The sequence below is a fragment of the Cupressus sempervirens genome, chromosome 8, assembly GCF_028749045.1.
Source record: "Cupressus sempervirens isolate cs-2001-9-10 chromosome 8, ASM2874904v1, whole genome shotgun sequence".
Classification (NCBI taxonomy): Eukaryota; Viridiplantae; Streptophyta; class Pinopsida; order Cupressales; family Cupressaceae; genus Cupressus; species Cupressus sempervirens.
This window is the reverse complement of record NC_143125.1, coordinates 255,788,098-255,802,655: the sequence shown is the minus strand read 5'-3', so window position 1 is coordinate 255,802,655 and position 14,558 is coordinate 255,788,098.

Genomic DNA, 14,558 nt, shown 5'->3' with positions numbered 1-14,558 from the left:
TCTACAAGTACATATTTTAACACACTAGAAGATGTCAATTTTGAGAAATAAATAAATATTAAATAATATTAAAAAAATAAAAAATTATATGATCTAGAGGAGAGAGTCCTCTTCTAGAATTTATAATTTTTCTTTTGGTTGGAATTATATATTTTGAAAAATGTGGTGGGAGATGAAAACTATTGATTTGAATAATTTAAAATTTGAATCATTATAAAAGAGAAAATATATGTCTAAAGCCCATTTTTATTTTTGATTGTTCTAGCTACATATATTATTGATAACATAATCTAAGATCAAAGGGAAATAAGGTTATTTTCATATGGTTTTGTGGTGGGAAGTAGACCCCTGATTTCTAGTGTCTTTCATCAACTAAAATTTATCTTTAAAGAATAAGAAAATATACAATTTCTTATTCCAAATAATTATTAAAAATTATAATCCTAAAATTCATCCATTTCTACACATTTCATTTTTTTACTTCATTAAATAAAATTCTAAATAATAATACTAGTTTTATGTTATTGAATGTGAACAACCACACTTTTGTTATCCTTTTCCTTTGTAAAAGGGTGACATAGGTTTGTGCTTTTACCCAAATATAGTTTACATTTTATACACATCTTCTCATTTTCTCCCCTTTATTGTATATTTTCATATTTTCTTCTTTTATATCACATCTTTTCCCCTTTACAATATATTTTCATGTTAGATACATCTTCTCCCCTTTTTGACATAAATGTCAAATGTCTATTTTATATGGTAATACCAAAATGTGACAAAAAATCAGAATGTACCTTTCGAATTAGTGATATTATGTTGTCCCAGTTTTCTTGCAACACCTTGCTTGCATGCAATGCAATCTAAACTTCTGCTGATAATTCCATCATGTGATCAGATATCGAGAAGTTGTTATTATGGATGAGAGTTTTGGCATGTGCAATATGTTTTTGCAATGCATCCATGTTTGGAAGAATCATTCATTGTATATCTACAAGTGTAGCCCTTATCCTAGCTTCTTCCCTTAGTAATTTTGCTTGCATATCAATCAGAAGTCTGATCTTTGTGTCAAGTGACAAATGTTGTGCACTTGCCATTAGATCTTTGTCTATCATGGAGAGTTTACCTTTGATTTCATCTATAAATATAGATGTATCACATAATTTACCAAATCAAGAAGTGACATTTTTGGCATAGGTTTCCAATGAGTCTAAAATAGTAAACAAATCTACTTGGTCTATTGCAATCTTTTGTTAAAGAGCTCCAATACTTTATTTTCAAATTTCTTCTTTTCTCTTTGCTAAAATTTCTCTTTTCCATTCAAGTCTTCATTGAATCTCTTAACCACTTTTTCTAATTGATCCAAAATAGGTTGAGAAGTATCAACCTCAGTGCTAAATGCATCTGCAAGAATGTTATTTTCATCTTCAAGCACTGGAAATTCTCTATTCCTTTCCTCTCTTAGCCTCTATTACTTAGCCTTATTCTACAATAGTTCTCCTACTATATGCATTTGATCAGGATTTAGATTAGAGATATCCCAATTCGGGATAACTATATCCTTATCAAGATCAATATCTTCTTCCTTATCTTTTCCTTTGCTAGAAAATTTTGTACTCGGTTGAGGCTTTCTCTCAATTGTCTTCATACTTATTATTTGCATGATTAGAATAGTAACAATAGTGGAAATAGAAGGACTAGAAACAAAACTAGATATAGCACTAATTGAAGGAATACTTGTTGCTGAGTAACCACAACTAATAAAGGAATACCTTGTTGTTTATTAACCACAACTAATGAAGGAGGAAGCATTGACTGCTTGGTAGATGAAGTGCTGGTCACTTTAGTCAATGAAGTACTAAGCCAAATAGGTGCAGAGATTGGTTGAGTTCTTAGATTAGCAATATTTGTCACAACTAGCTTGGTAGTAGCTTTCTATGAGCTTGATGGCTTTAAAGCTTTGCTTGGAGAGTGAGGAAGTGAGGCTATAACTGCTACTATAGTATTTTTTAGTTTTGATTCCTCAATACTCTGAATCTCAAGGAGATTTTCCTTAGTGGCTTCCTATTCTTGTTCATCATCATCTATATTATCATAATTTGTTACTTCTTTATCATCATTGTCCTCTTCTTCCTTATTATTTTCACCACCATCATCTTTATCACTGACATTAACAAAAAAATCACTCCACTTATAAAGATTATAGATGTTTTTCCATGTATTGGTTGCATTTCTTACCACATATTCAATGTCATTGACCAGTATCAAGCAGGTGTTAAATCTCAAAGTAAGTTTTACTTCATTATATTTGATAGATTATTTAACTTCTTTGTCATTGAGACTTGGCATGAGTTGCCTTAGAGTTTTCTTATATATGTCCTTAGCAATTTTCTTTGCATGTTCCCATCTTGGTTTATTTTTCTTCATTAATTCATTGGGAATATATTATGCAAGTCGGTCTAGTGAATATTTTCACTTACCTAGCTTAGACATAACCATATCTTCAACTTGATGCTTCTCCTCTGTATTTCTAGATTCATACTTCAGTGATCTAAAATTTTTCATGCTAGCTCCTGAATAAATTTATTTCAATTCCTCTTGAAAGGTGGGTGGAGGCCTTTTTAAAATCACATCTTCTGCTTCTTCATACAATTTCAATTTCTTTCTAGACGTTCTTCTTGTAAACATTGTAGTAGATGGCTTGGTAGGTTTGGTTATAATAACCTTACCTTTCCTTTTGATAGGATATTATTCTTCTAATTTTGCCTCACCTTCTACATCATCTTCTTTTATATCATCTCCTTTACCTTTTGGTAATAGGAGAGTAGAACTAGTTTGTTTCAATTTAGCTATTCTTTTCTTCCCTTTGTTGACTACCAGAGGGATTTTTATCACTAGTTATATTTTGCCTTAGCTTCATCATATGTTCCAAAATATGTTGCCTTTAGATCCATAGTTTTATTTAACAATGCCTCAATAATATCTCTAGTGTTATTGGTATTTACCTCATAACCTAGAGGCTTGACCCATACTATTCTAGGTTTGACTACTTTTATATACACTTTATCACAATCAACCATAAAACAAATATCATCTTTGTAATCTTCTACAAGTTTCTTTGGTATTTTGAATCTGTTATTCATCTTCTCCTTGAATGAAACAAAATAGTTATCCATTATACTGATGTCGAGATTTGATTGAAAAGATCATTATAGAGAGATATTATTGAAAGAGGGAGACTTTTGAACAGGACTATGTGTTTCAATCATTATTTTGTCACTAATGTCAAAATTGGTATTTTCTAGTTAGACAACTACTTATAAGATTCAAGTAATATATTAAACCTTTGTAACCTTAAGTATATTATCAATACAAGAACAAGTTACACAAAGTTTGTCTACTAACCTTGACCGAGTGGATAGTAGGTGCCAAGAAAAGTCAGTGCAAGCCAAGAAAAAAATTAGTTGGAGCTGAGTAAAAGTTGATTCTAGTGTATGCATAGCAGAACACTTGTTGCTATGTAAAGTGTAGTTGATGCTAAGCACCAGTAAACTTTAGTTCATGTTGAGTAATTTCACAATAGATGTCGAGAAACATAATATGTGCTAAGAATTGGAAGGTTGATAATGCTAAGCTACTACATTATTTAAAAGATCATGAATTTAATTAATCTAAGCCAAAAATTTTGTTTTCTTGAAGTTTATGAACTAGGCAAAAGATAAGGTTGATGAGTTGGTGCCATAGAATTTGGGGTAAATCATTTTTAGGCAAATTCAAAATGGATTCTAGGAGAAGTTTGTAGAAGATATATGAGATATGGGGTAGATACATTGTATCCCACCTAATCCATTCAAACCCTAAATTGGACAATAGAAAATAAGTGGCAAAACATCTTAATTTTCTATTTATAGGAATGGCTAGTCATGAAGCAAGGTTATCATGTGTGAGAACCAAATGGAGACAAAGGAGTCAAGGGTTTTGCTTCATCTAGTGACCTAAGAGAAGAGTCTACAATGGCATGTTAACAAAGAAGGCTTAAGAGATGAATACTTGAAGGGTGAACAAGCTATCAAAGATACAAAGTATGAAGGCTAAGTAGAATTGAGCATTGGATAGAGATCTATAATCTACAAGTGAAGTTGTAAGTTGTGGGATATGGGGTAAATACATTATATCTTACCTAATACATCCAAACCCTAAATTAGATAATGGAGAATGAGTGAAAAATATTTTAATTTATAGGAATGGTTAGTCATGAAGCAAGGTTGTCATGTGCGAGAACCTATGGGAGACAAAGGGGTCAAGGGTTTTGCTTCATCTAGTGACCTAAGAGAAGAGTTTGAAATGGCATGTTAAGCAAGAAGGCTTAAGGAGATGAATGCTTGAAGGGTGAATAAGCTATCAAAGCTACAAAGTATGAAGGCCTAGCAAAATTGAGGACTGAATAGAGATCTATAATCTGCAAGTGAAGTTGTAAGTTGTATCAGATCAAAGCTTTATTGTTACACTCTAACAATTGTATTAGTCTAGGTTAAATCCTTTGGATTAAGGTTTACTTAATAGTAATTTGTACATCCTTTAACTTGGTGATATTCTAAATGAATGGTCTAAATTCCTCTAACAAGGCTCACTTCTAATAGGGTGATTAAGATCCTTTAACCAGGTCACATTTAATAATGTGTATTGTAACCTTTAACAAGTTTGGCCTTTCATGGGGTATCACTTTAGAAGAGTGAAAATATTAGCATGTTATTGGTGGTTTTTCCAAATTGGGTTTCCATGTAAATCATTGTGTCAAGTGTGTTGATGAATCTGTTATATTACATGCTTTACATTTTTGCAAGTTGATTTGATAGTAACCTACAAATTTGTAGTGATTGCATAATCTTATGGATGCATACATGAGTATAAATGTTTTATGGGTTAGCTAAGTTGTGAAAGATTTTATTTATTCATTTAGACCTTGGATAACTAACTCACCCCCCTATCTCAATTATTTAAAAAGTATTCCAACAATTAGTATCAGAGTCATCGTCTTAAGAGAACTAGTTTGAAAGTACTAGAAACATAAATATCAAGATGTCAAAAAGAGAAGTACCCAAGATCAATAGAGATAACTTTCATGCATGGAAAAGTTTGACAAAACTACATCTTGGAGGACTTGGATATCATGCCCAACCTACCATTTCTATGGAACATGTTTATCCTATTGGTACTTCAACTGTTGAAGATATGAGGAAGAAGAAACAACACAACCAAAAAATACTAAATATTGCTTCTACCCTAAGTTATGTCAAATTTGATGATATCAAAGGCCTTGATAGTGCAAAGAAAATGTGGGATGCCCTACCCACTATCTATGGAGGAGATGCAAATATTCATAGAGCCAAAGCTAAAAGTCTCTAAGGTAATTTTGGTGATATGAAAATGGAAGAAGGTAAGAATATTGATCAATATGTTGAAAGGATAAAAGAAGTTGTCAATGCAATAAAAGGAGCTACTAGTAAGATAGATGATGATACTATGTTAAGAAAATTTTTGAAAACACTATTACCTATATACTCTATTAGAGTTTTCACAATTCAAGAACTAAGATGTATTCCAAGGAATAAGCTATCACTTGAAGGTCTAGTAGGTAGACTCAGTGCTTTTGAGAAATCTAACTTTGATAATTACAAACTTGAAAAATTGAGTCTACTTTCAAAGCTAAAGTTTCATTAAATGAACCTAATGAAAAGAAGAAGAAGAAAACAAAGAAGTATGTGTCTAGTGACAATAATATAGATGAGGATGATGTCGAACAGCTTGAAGCAGTACTTGGAAGAAGATTTCATAAAGGTAAAGGCAAGTTCAAAGATAAGTTACCCATAATTTGATTCAATTGCAATGAGGTAGGTCATATTGTTACTAGATGTCCAGAGAAGAAGAACTATAGAGGTGGTGACAAGTATAAGAGTAGAAGATATGAAGATAGCAAAGATTACAAAGATAAAGGTAAGAAGTCTTGTTCCATTGCTAAAGAGGATGATTCTGATTAACATGATGATGAAGTGGTGTGTGTTGCAATGAAGGATGAATCTGATGAAGATGAGGCAACAACACTTGTGACTTGTGTGAAAAATAATGATATATGGATCATTGATAGTGGATGTTCACATCACATGGCTAGAGACAAAAGTAAGTTTGTTACCCTAAAATATTATGATAGAAATTTCATAAGATTTGGTAATGATGCACCATGTTTGATAAAAGGAAAAGGTTCTATCAAACTCACAGATAAGATTTTATGTGACAATGCTTATTATGTTGTACTCAACTATAATTTGTTGTGTGTGTCATAGCTAAATAATTTGGAATGTAAGGTTGAATTTTAAAACAAGATTGCTAAGATATATGATACAAATGGGAAACTGATTGGAAAGGGTGATCAAACTAGAAGTAATCTATTCTATCTTGACATGGAGGATACTACTTGTCTTGTTGTAAGATATGATGATGTATGGCTATGGCACAAATAGTTATGTCATGTTAACTTTGATAACTTGGTTAGTATCAATAACATAAAGAAATTTAGAAGTTTTCCTAAGTTGAAGAAGCGTAATAATGTAATGTGCAAACAATGTTAGTTAGGGAAGATGACAAAGTCAAGCTTTAAGAGTAAAAATTATACCTCTAAAGGAATACTAGAGATTGTTCATATTGACTTATGTGGACCAATTGTTGTGCAAAGCTATAAAGGAGATAAGTAAATAATGCTATTTGTTGATGACTACTATAGGATGATGACAATTATGTTTCTAAAACAAAAATATGATGCTTTTTAAATGCTTAAGTGGTACCTGGTAAGAGTTGGAAAGGAAATAGGTAAAAGTATGAAGTGTTTGAGATATTATAGAGGAGGAGAATTTAGATCAAATGAGTTTAAGATGTTCTAGAATGATAGAGGAATCAAAAGACAGACATCTACCCCTAGAACACCTCCACAAAATAGAATAGATGAAAGGAGGAACGTATCTATAATGGATAGTGCTAGAACACTTATGATGGAGAAGGATGTTACTTTAAAATATTGGAGAGAAGTTTTAAGTAAAACCATCTATACCTTGAAAAGTGCGTAAATCAACAAAAGTACTCATTCAACACCTTTTGAACTATGGTATAGATACTCACCTAATGTAAAATACTTTAAGGTGCTTGGAAGTAACTGTTACATTCTTAAATATGTTAGAAATGGAAAGCTTGATGCAAAAAGTGAAGAATGTATATTCCTAGGATACTCCACAAGAAATAAATCTTATAAGTGTTTAAATACTAACACTAAAAAATTGTGGAAAGTGCAAATGTGAACTTTGATGAATATATAGAAGTGTAAGAGGCTAAACTTATGAAAAAGCCAAAAAATTACAAATCATTTGTATACTTTTATGAAGGAATGATTACTGAAGAAGATGCTCCAAATCAAGTTACAAATCAACAACAAGTTACAATGACTATCGAGTCACACCCTAGGAATGTCGAGTTGCATTTAGGAGCCAAGCTACATTTAGATGTTGAATTACAAAATGAAGTAAATACACATTCTAATTCTAAGATTAGTGAACATGAAAGAGATGTTGAATACTTGACAGAGATATACAAAGTGATTATTAAGTTGAAAGACAAAATGAAGAAACAAGAGTTGAACCAAGATTTTCTAAATATGTCAAAAGACATCATCCTGCTACTCAAATCATTAGAGATAAAGATGCTAGACCAATGACAAGAAATATATTGAGAAGTGAAACATGTTCGTTGAGCATGAAGGAGCCCAAATTAGTGAGAGATGCATTAGAAGATGTTGACTAGTATAAAGCCATGGAAGAAGAGATTGAACAAATAGAGAAGAACAACACATGGAGTCCAGTTCCTAGACTAGAATACAAAAATGTGATTGGTACCAAGTGGATATTTAGAAACAAGCTAGATGAAATTGGTGAAGTCACAAGAAACAAAGAAAGATTATTTTGCAAGGGATATGCACAAGAAGAAGGAATTGACTACGGAGAGACATTTTCCCCTATTGGTAGATTGGAAGGAGTGATAACTCTGCTTGCTTATTCTGCATACAAAGGTTTCAAAGTTTATCAGATGGATGTTAAATCTACATTTCTGAATGGTATATTAGAGGAAGAGGTTTACATAGAACAACCAAAAGGTTTTGTTGATGTTAAAAATAAGAACATGGTACATAGACTACACAAGTCTCGATATGATTTGAAATAAGCACCAAGAGCATGTTATCAAACACTTCATAAATATCTTGTGAAGATTGGATTTGAAAGGACTGATGATAAGACCAATCTATACATGAAGATAGAGAAAGGAAAAGGTATTTTTTTATCTAAAATATTTGTTGATGATATCATATTTGGAGGTCATGATGCTTAATGTAAAGATTTTGCAAATCAAATGAAGCAAGAATTTGAAATGTCCATGTTTGGAGAGAACAATTTTTTTGTGGATTTGCAAGTATATTAGATGAAATATGGTATATACATCACTTAGTCAAAGTATGTCAAAGAAATATTGAAAACTCTTGGATTAGAGGATTCTAAAGTAGTAAGTACACCTATGGTGATAGGACTTAAGTTATCAAAGTATGATGATTCAACTGAGGTGAATCAAACATTGTACAAGTCTATGATTGGCAAATTACAATATGTAGTACATAGTAGACCTAATATTGCATTATCTATAGGGATAGTTGCAATATTCTCTGCTAATCCCAAAGAGAATCACTTAATGGATTTAAACAAAATATTGAGATATCTAAAAGGAATAAAAGAGTTTGGTCTATACTACGAGAAGAATGAAAAATTTGAATTGAGAGCCTACAATGATTCTAATTGGGCTATAAACATTGATGATAGAATGAGCACCAGTGGAGGAGCATTTTCCTTAGGAAAGAGACTATTTACATGGACTAGAAAGAAATAAAATTATACCTCACAATATACTGCTAAAGTTGAATATGTTGCTACTACTATAAATTGTAAAAACATTCTGTGGATCAAACAACTACTCAAAGGAATGAAGGAAGAAATCATAGAATAAATGATACTTTATTGTGATAATATAAATGCTATCAATATATCAAATAATCTAGTGATATGCACAAAGAAAAAGAACATAATTGCAATCAAGTATCATTACTTGAGAGAGTTAGTTCAAGATAAAGAGGTGAAGATGGAATATATAAACACAAAGGAACAAATTGTTGATATCTTCACAAAACCATTACCTAGGGATGCTCATGAATATCTAAGAGCTAAATTAGGGGTGATACCCTTATCAAAGGCTATCTAAGTAACAAGAGGAGTGCCCTACATCAAACAAGTTGATGTTCATATGTTACACATTGATGCAACAGATCTTACTTTAGGACCTACTAATGGGGACATGACCCAAGCATAGAATGGACACAACAAGAAAGGAAAAATTTTATTAACTATGAAAATATGCTAGTACACTTAGTGCAGAGAAACAGACTTCAAAAGATGCCCTATGGGCTTACAATACCATAAATCTGGAGATGAATTCTTCTCCTAGTACCTTTTCTCAAACTCCACTCTGAACTTCCTTTTACAATGCCAAAAATGTTCTTAAATAGACCCTGGAGGGTTAAGGTTTAGGAATAAATTCTAGAAAGTGCTAGTTGGCATCCACCGACTAAATAGAAGGCTCTAGAAGCCACATTAGAAGTGGGCACAAAATTAGAAGAATCTAGAAATGGTAACCAAACTTTCGAGAGGCATAACTTTTGAACCGTAGCTCCAATTGACAAACTGTTTACATTTCTAGAAAGCTCTTGAAGCGCTCTATAGCCCTATGGACCAGCTTTTCTCATCCCCCATTTTTTGGCCCAATTTGAGGTCATTTAATTCCCCTAACCTAACTTTGAAGCATTCTTAGGAGGTCTCCAAAAATTGAAAAATTGCAATAACTTTCAAACTATGGGGCTTTTTGACCTGATTCTTTTTCTAGAATGCTCTAAAGTACAATGACAATCATCCTAACAATTTACACCTTCTAGTTCACCAAAATTATGGCTCAATTACATACTCCTATTTTTCTAGCATTTACACATATCCCAAGGTGATTAAAAACTCTAACCCAGAACACTAATAGTGGAACTGTGAGAATTAGAACCTTTATTTGACCCAAATAGGTATCCAAAAATGAAAACACATGAAAAAGAAACTAAGTCTAAGTACATTTTTTTGGGTGACACAGGATTGCCCGTATACCTCTGGATGCTCCTGCATCACCTACCTAAAGTATTAATAGAGCTTAAACTTCAAATCAGTCACAACCAAGGTGACAAAGGGAGAAAATAAAAGAATCTGATAAAGTTTATATTTGCATATTTAAGATGACAAGTTTTTGGTATACATCTTTGGCATTGTTGTCAAAGAGGGAAATTATGTTCCCGATCAATAGTATGGTTACTAATCAAGAGGGAAATATCAAGAAATTTTTGTCAAAGAGATGAAGAGTGTCACTGATCAACAATATTAGAGAAGAAGACAAATATGATGAAAGTATTAGAGAAGAATATAAAAAAGAGTGAGAAATGCTAATCTACCTAGTCAGAGGGAGATATAGTAAGAGAGAATTATAAGAAAGAATTTTGTAACCTAATTAGAAGATGGAAGTTGTTGATAGAGGGAGAGATTTCAAAACAAGTTTTCTTTTTGGTATTGTCTTACTATTTTAACCTAATCAATTTGGCTGAACAAATATTTTTACCATTTGGTTGATTAGTTTGATTTTCCATTAATGCCAAAGAGAGAGATTGTTGAGATTTAATTGAAAAGATCATTGTTGAGAGATCTTATTGAAAGAGGGAGATTGTTGAAGAATATTATGTGTTTCAATCATTATTTTGTCACTAATGTCAAACCTTCTATTTGCTAGTAAGACAATTGCTTATAAGATTCAAGTACTATCACTTATTTGATTGATGAAGAGGATTTGATCTAAAGATGTAACAATAGCACCTAGAAGAAAGGTTGAGTTATGATTATGTAATGAAGTACAAGGATCAATTAAGGCAGTGATGACATGATGTATTGATAATCTACTTAAGGTTACAAAGGTTGGTTACACTAAGAAAGATTAGAAGAACAAATTCCATAAAGTTTATCTACCAAGCTTGATCAAGTGGATAGTAGGTGCCAATAAAAGTTAGTACAAGCCAAGAAGAAAATTAGTTGGAGCCAATTAAAATTTCATTCTCATGTATGCCAAGTAGAATACCTGATGTTGAGTAAAGTTTTGTTGATGCCAAGCAGTAGTAAACATTAGTTCATGTTGAATAATTTCACAATGGATGCTGAGAAATGTTGTATGTGTTGAGCATCTATGAATTTGAGCTGACAAGATTATTTTCTTGAAGTTTGGGAACTAGGTGGAAGATAAGGTTGATGAGCTGGTAGAACAGAATTTGAGGTAAATCATTTTTAGGAAAATTCAAAGTGGATTCTAAGAGAAGTTTCTAGAAGAGATATGAGATATGGGGTAGATACATTATATCCTACCTAATCCATCTAAACCCTAAATTGGACAATGAAAAATGAGTAGCAAAATATCTTAATTTCCTATTTATAGGAATGGATGGTCATGAAGCAAGGTTGTCATGTGCAAGAACCTAAGGGAGACAAAGGAGTCAAGGGTTTTGCTTCATCTAGTGACCTAAGAGAAGAGTCTACAATGGAATGTTAACAAGGAAGGCTTAAGGAAATGAATGCTTGAAGGGTGAACAAGCTATCAGAGCTACAAAGTATGAAGGCCAAGTAGAATTGAGGACTAGATAGAGATCTATAATCTACAAGTGAAGTTGTAAGTTGTATCAAATCAAAGCCCTACTATTACTATCTAACAATTATATCAGTCTAAGTTAAGTCATTTGGATTAAGGTTGATCTAACAATCATTTGTAAATCCTTTAACTAGGTGACATTCCAAATGAATGGTCTAAATTCCTCTAACAAGGCTCACTTCTAGTAGGCTGTTTGAAATCCTTTAACTAGATCACATTTAACAGTGTGTATTGTAACCTTTAACATGGTTGGCCTTTCACAGGGCATCACTTCAAAGAAGTGAAAAGAGTAGCATGTTACTGGTGGTTCCCAAATTAGGTTTCCACATAAATCATTGCATCAAGTGTGTTGATGAATATATTATGTTACATGCTTTACATTTCTACAAGTTGATTTAACAGTAACCTACAAGTTTTTAGTGATTGCATAATCTTATGGATACATAAATGAGTATAAATGTTTTATGGGTTCATTAAGTTGTGAAAAGTTTTATTTATACATCTAGACCTTGGATAATTGGTTCACCTCCACCCCCTAGTTACTCTAAAAGTATTCCAAAAACTTAGATAATTTTCTCCCATTTCTGATATATCCTTTTTTATTTGATAAAGAACAAGCACATCTTTTCTCCATACAACTATACACCTTTTGAGGGAAAAAACTTTTGCATAAAGGAAAATAAATGGGTTAAAAGTGATCCAAACTTACATGGGTTATTCTTTGAAGTTCTAAGGATTTCCATATTTTTGTTGAATTTTTTCAACATCAACTTGGCAAGGTCAAAGGACATGTTGTTCTTGACCAACTTAAAAATGAGATCCACTACATCACATGATAGACTATTGAGATGGTTGGAGTTGTATATCTTGTGTGCAATTATATGTATTTTAAACTTTAGCTCCATATCAGTAACAAAGGTGAACTTCATATGAATTCCATCTCATTCAACAATTGTTTTCTTGTCTAATTTTACTTGACATAGGGTTTTGGTGGCTTTTTGCCTTTGCTAGCATTGGAAGTAATGTGATCCTATGAATCATTTTCTTTGTTAACAAGATAGGTAGCTCTAACCATAACTTCCCATTGTGTACATGGCTAAGGATAAACCTTATCCATTTTATCTGAAAGTTGTGGGGCATTTGAGGAATATGGGTTAAACCCTTTGCTTCTAGGTATTGATGCTCCAATTTTAACACACCATTCACACACAACTTTTACAATAATTCATCCATTTCTAGGGTTCCTATATCTTGAATTGTACAATGAAAATGTGAGTGAATATCATTTACTAGAATTACCTTAGATAGAATCTGAGACTAAGCTCATGTAGGATCAAGAGTTTCTACAATAGCTAGGGTCAATTTAAATTCTAGTGCTTTCCATTCAACTCCATGATCTAACATATCAGACCCTTTCTTTGTCCTATTGCTAGGAAATGTCATCACTCATTAGGGTTTCTGAAAACATCGAAAACTTCAACAATGAATCACATAGATTGCTTGGATGTACAAAAATTACTCTGCACATAAGCTCTTTAAAATTCATAGTAACAAATGAATTTGATTTTTCCCTTTTTAAGAAATTCAACTTTCCAATCACCATAAATGTCTAGTACATTCACTTTCTCAATGACAGACTTTGTTAGTCTTGGTTTTCTTTTCATCTTCAATTCTTCTATTCTTCATATAGTTCTTGGCAAGCTGTCCAAGTTCTGTACAAATAAAACATCTTTTAGTTGTGTCTCTTGTCCTCATGTGATCATTTGCATAGTTTATTCTAATGTGTCCAAATTCTCCATAGTAGTGACATATGTACCAAGTGTTATAGTCCCAACCAAATATAGCATTTACAATTTGTTCTACTAGATTCAATATCTAAATTTTTCATTTAGAAGACTTGTGCCCATTCTTATTGCATTTGTGACATTTACCCTCAAATTTAGGTTTTTCTTTGCATTCATTAGCTCTATTATCATGCTTATTGCAATTTTAGCATTTTCCATTGAATTTAGCTTTACCGTTACTCTAACATTTGTTTGATGTATGACCTATCTTACCACAATGATTGCAAGTAGGTCTTTCATCCTTTTGAGCTCCTTGCCTAGATGAATCACCTTCTTCTATGTATCAAATTCCCACTTTTCCTTTCTATTTATATTGGCTTTGCTCATTTAATTGATTCATATCTACTTAAGATTTCATCATCCTCTCATTGGTTTACTTTTTCAGTGCTTAGATCATTCTACAATCTTTCATTCTCTAATCTTTGATTCATGATTACTTCATTTGCATTGGTAAGATAATCAATAAAGTCTTCTTGTTGAAGGGATAGATGTTGAATTTCATTTTTCTTTCCTTCTATCTCTTCTTTTATCTTGTTTTTCTCTTACATGACTTCATACAATCTTACTCACTAAATTTCTTATTCTCTTTTTACTTTTCTAACTTCTTCTTGAAGGTTACCATTCTCTTCTAATAGTTCTCTAATTCCTTCATTGGCTTCAGGTGAATTACTTTCTAAATGGATGTCTTCAATTCTTTCTTCAATGTAGAGTTTTTCATTCATTTGTACTACAAGATCTTTTCTTATTTTCAAGGATTAAGAGAGTTGCTCATTTGCTTTCATAATTTGCCCAATGGACAATTCCAAATATAGCTTTTCATTGTCAATAGCCTTATCAATCTAAATACCTCCATTA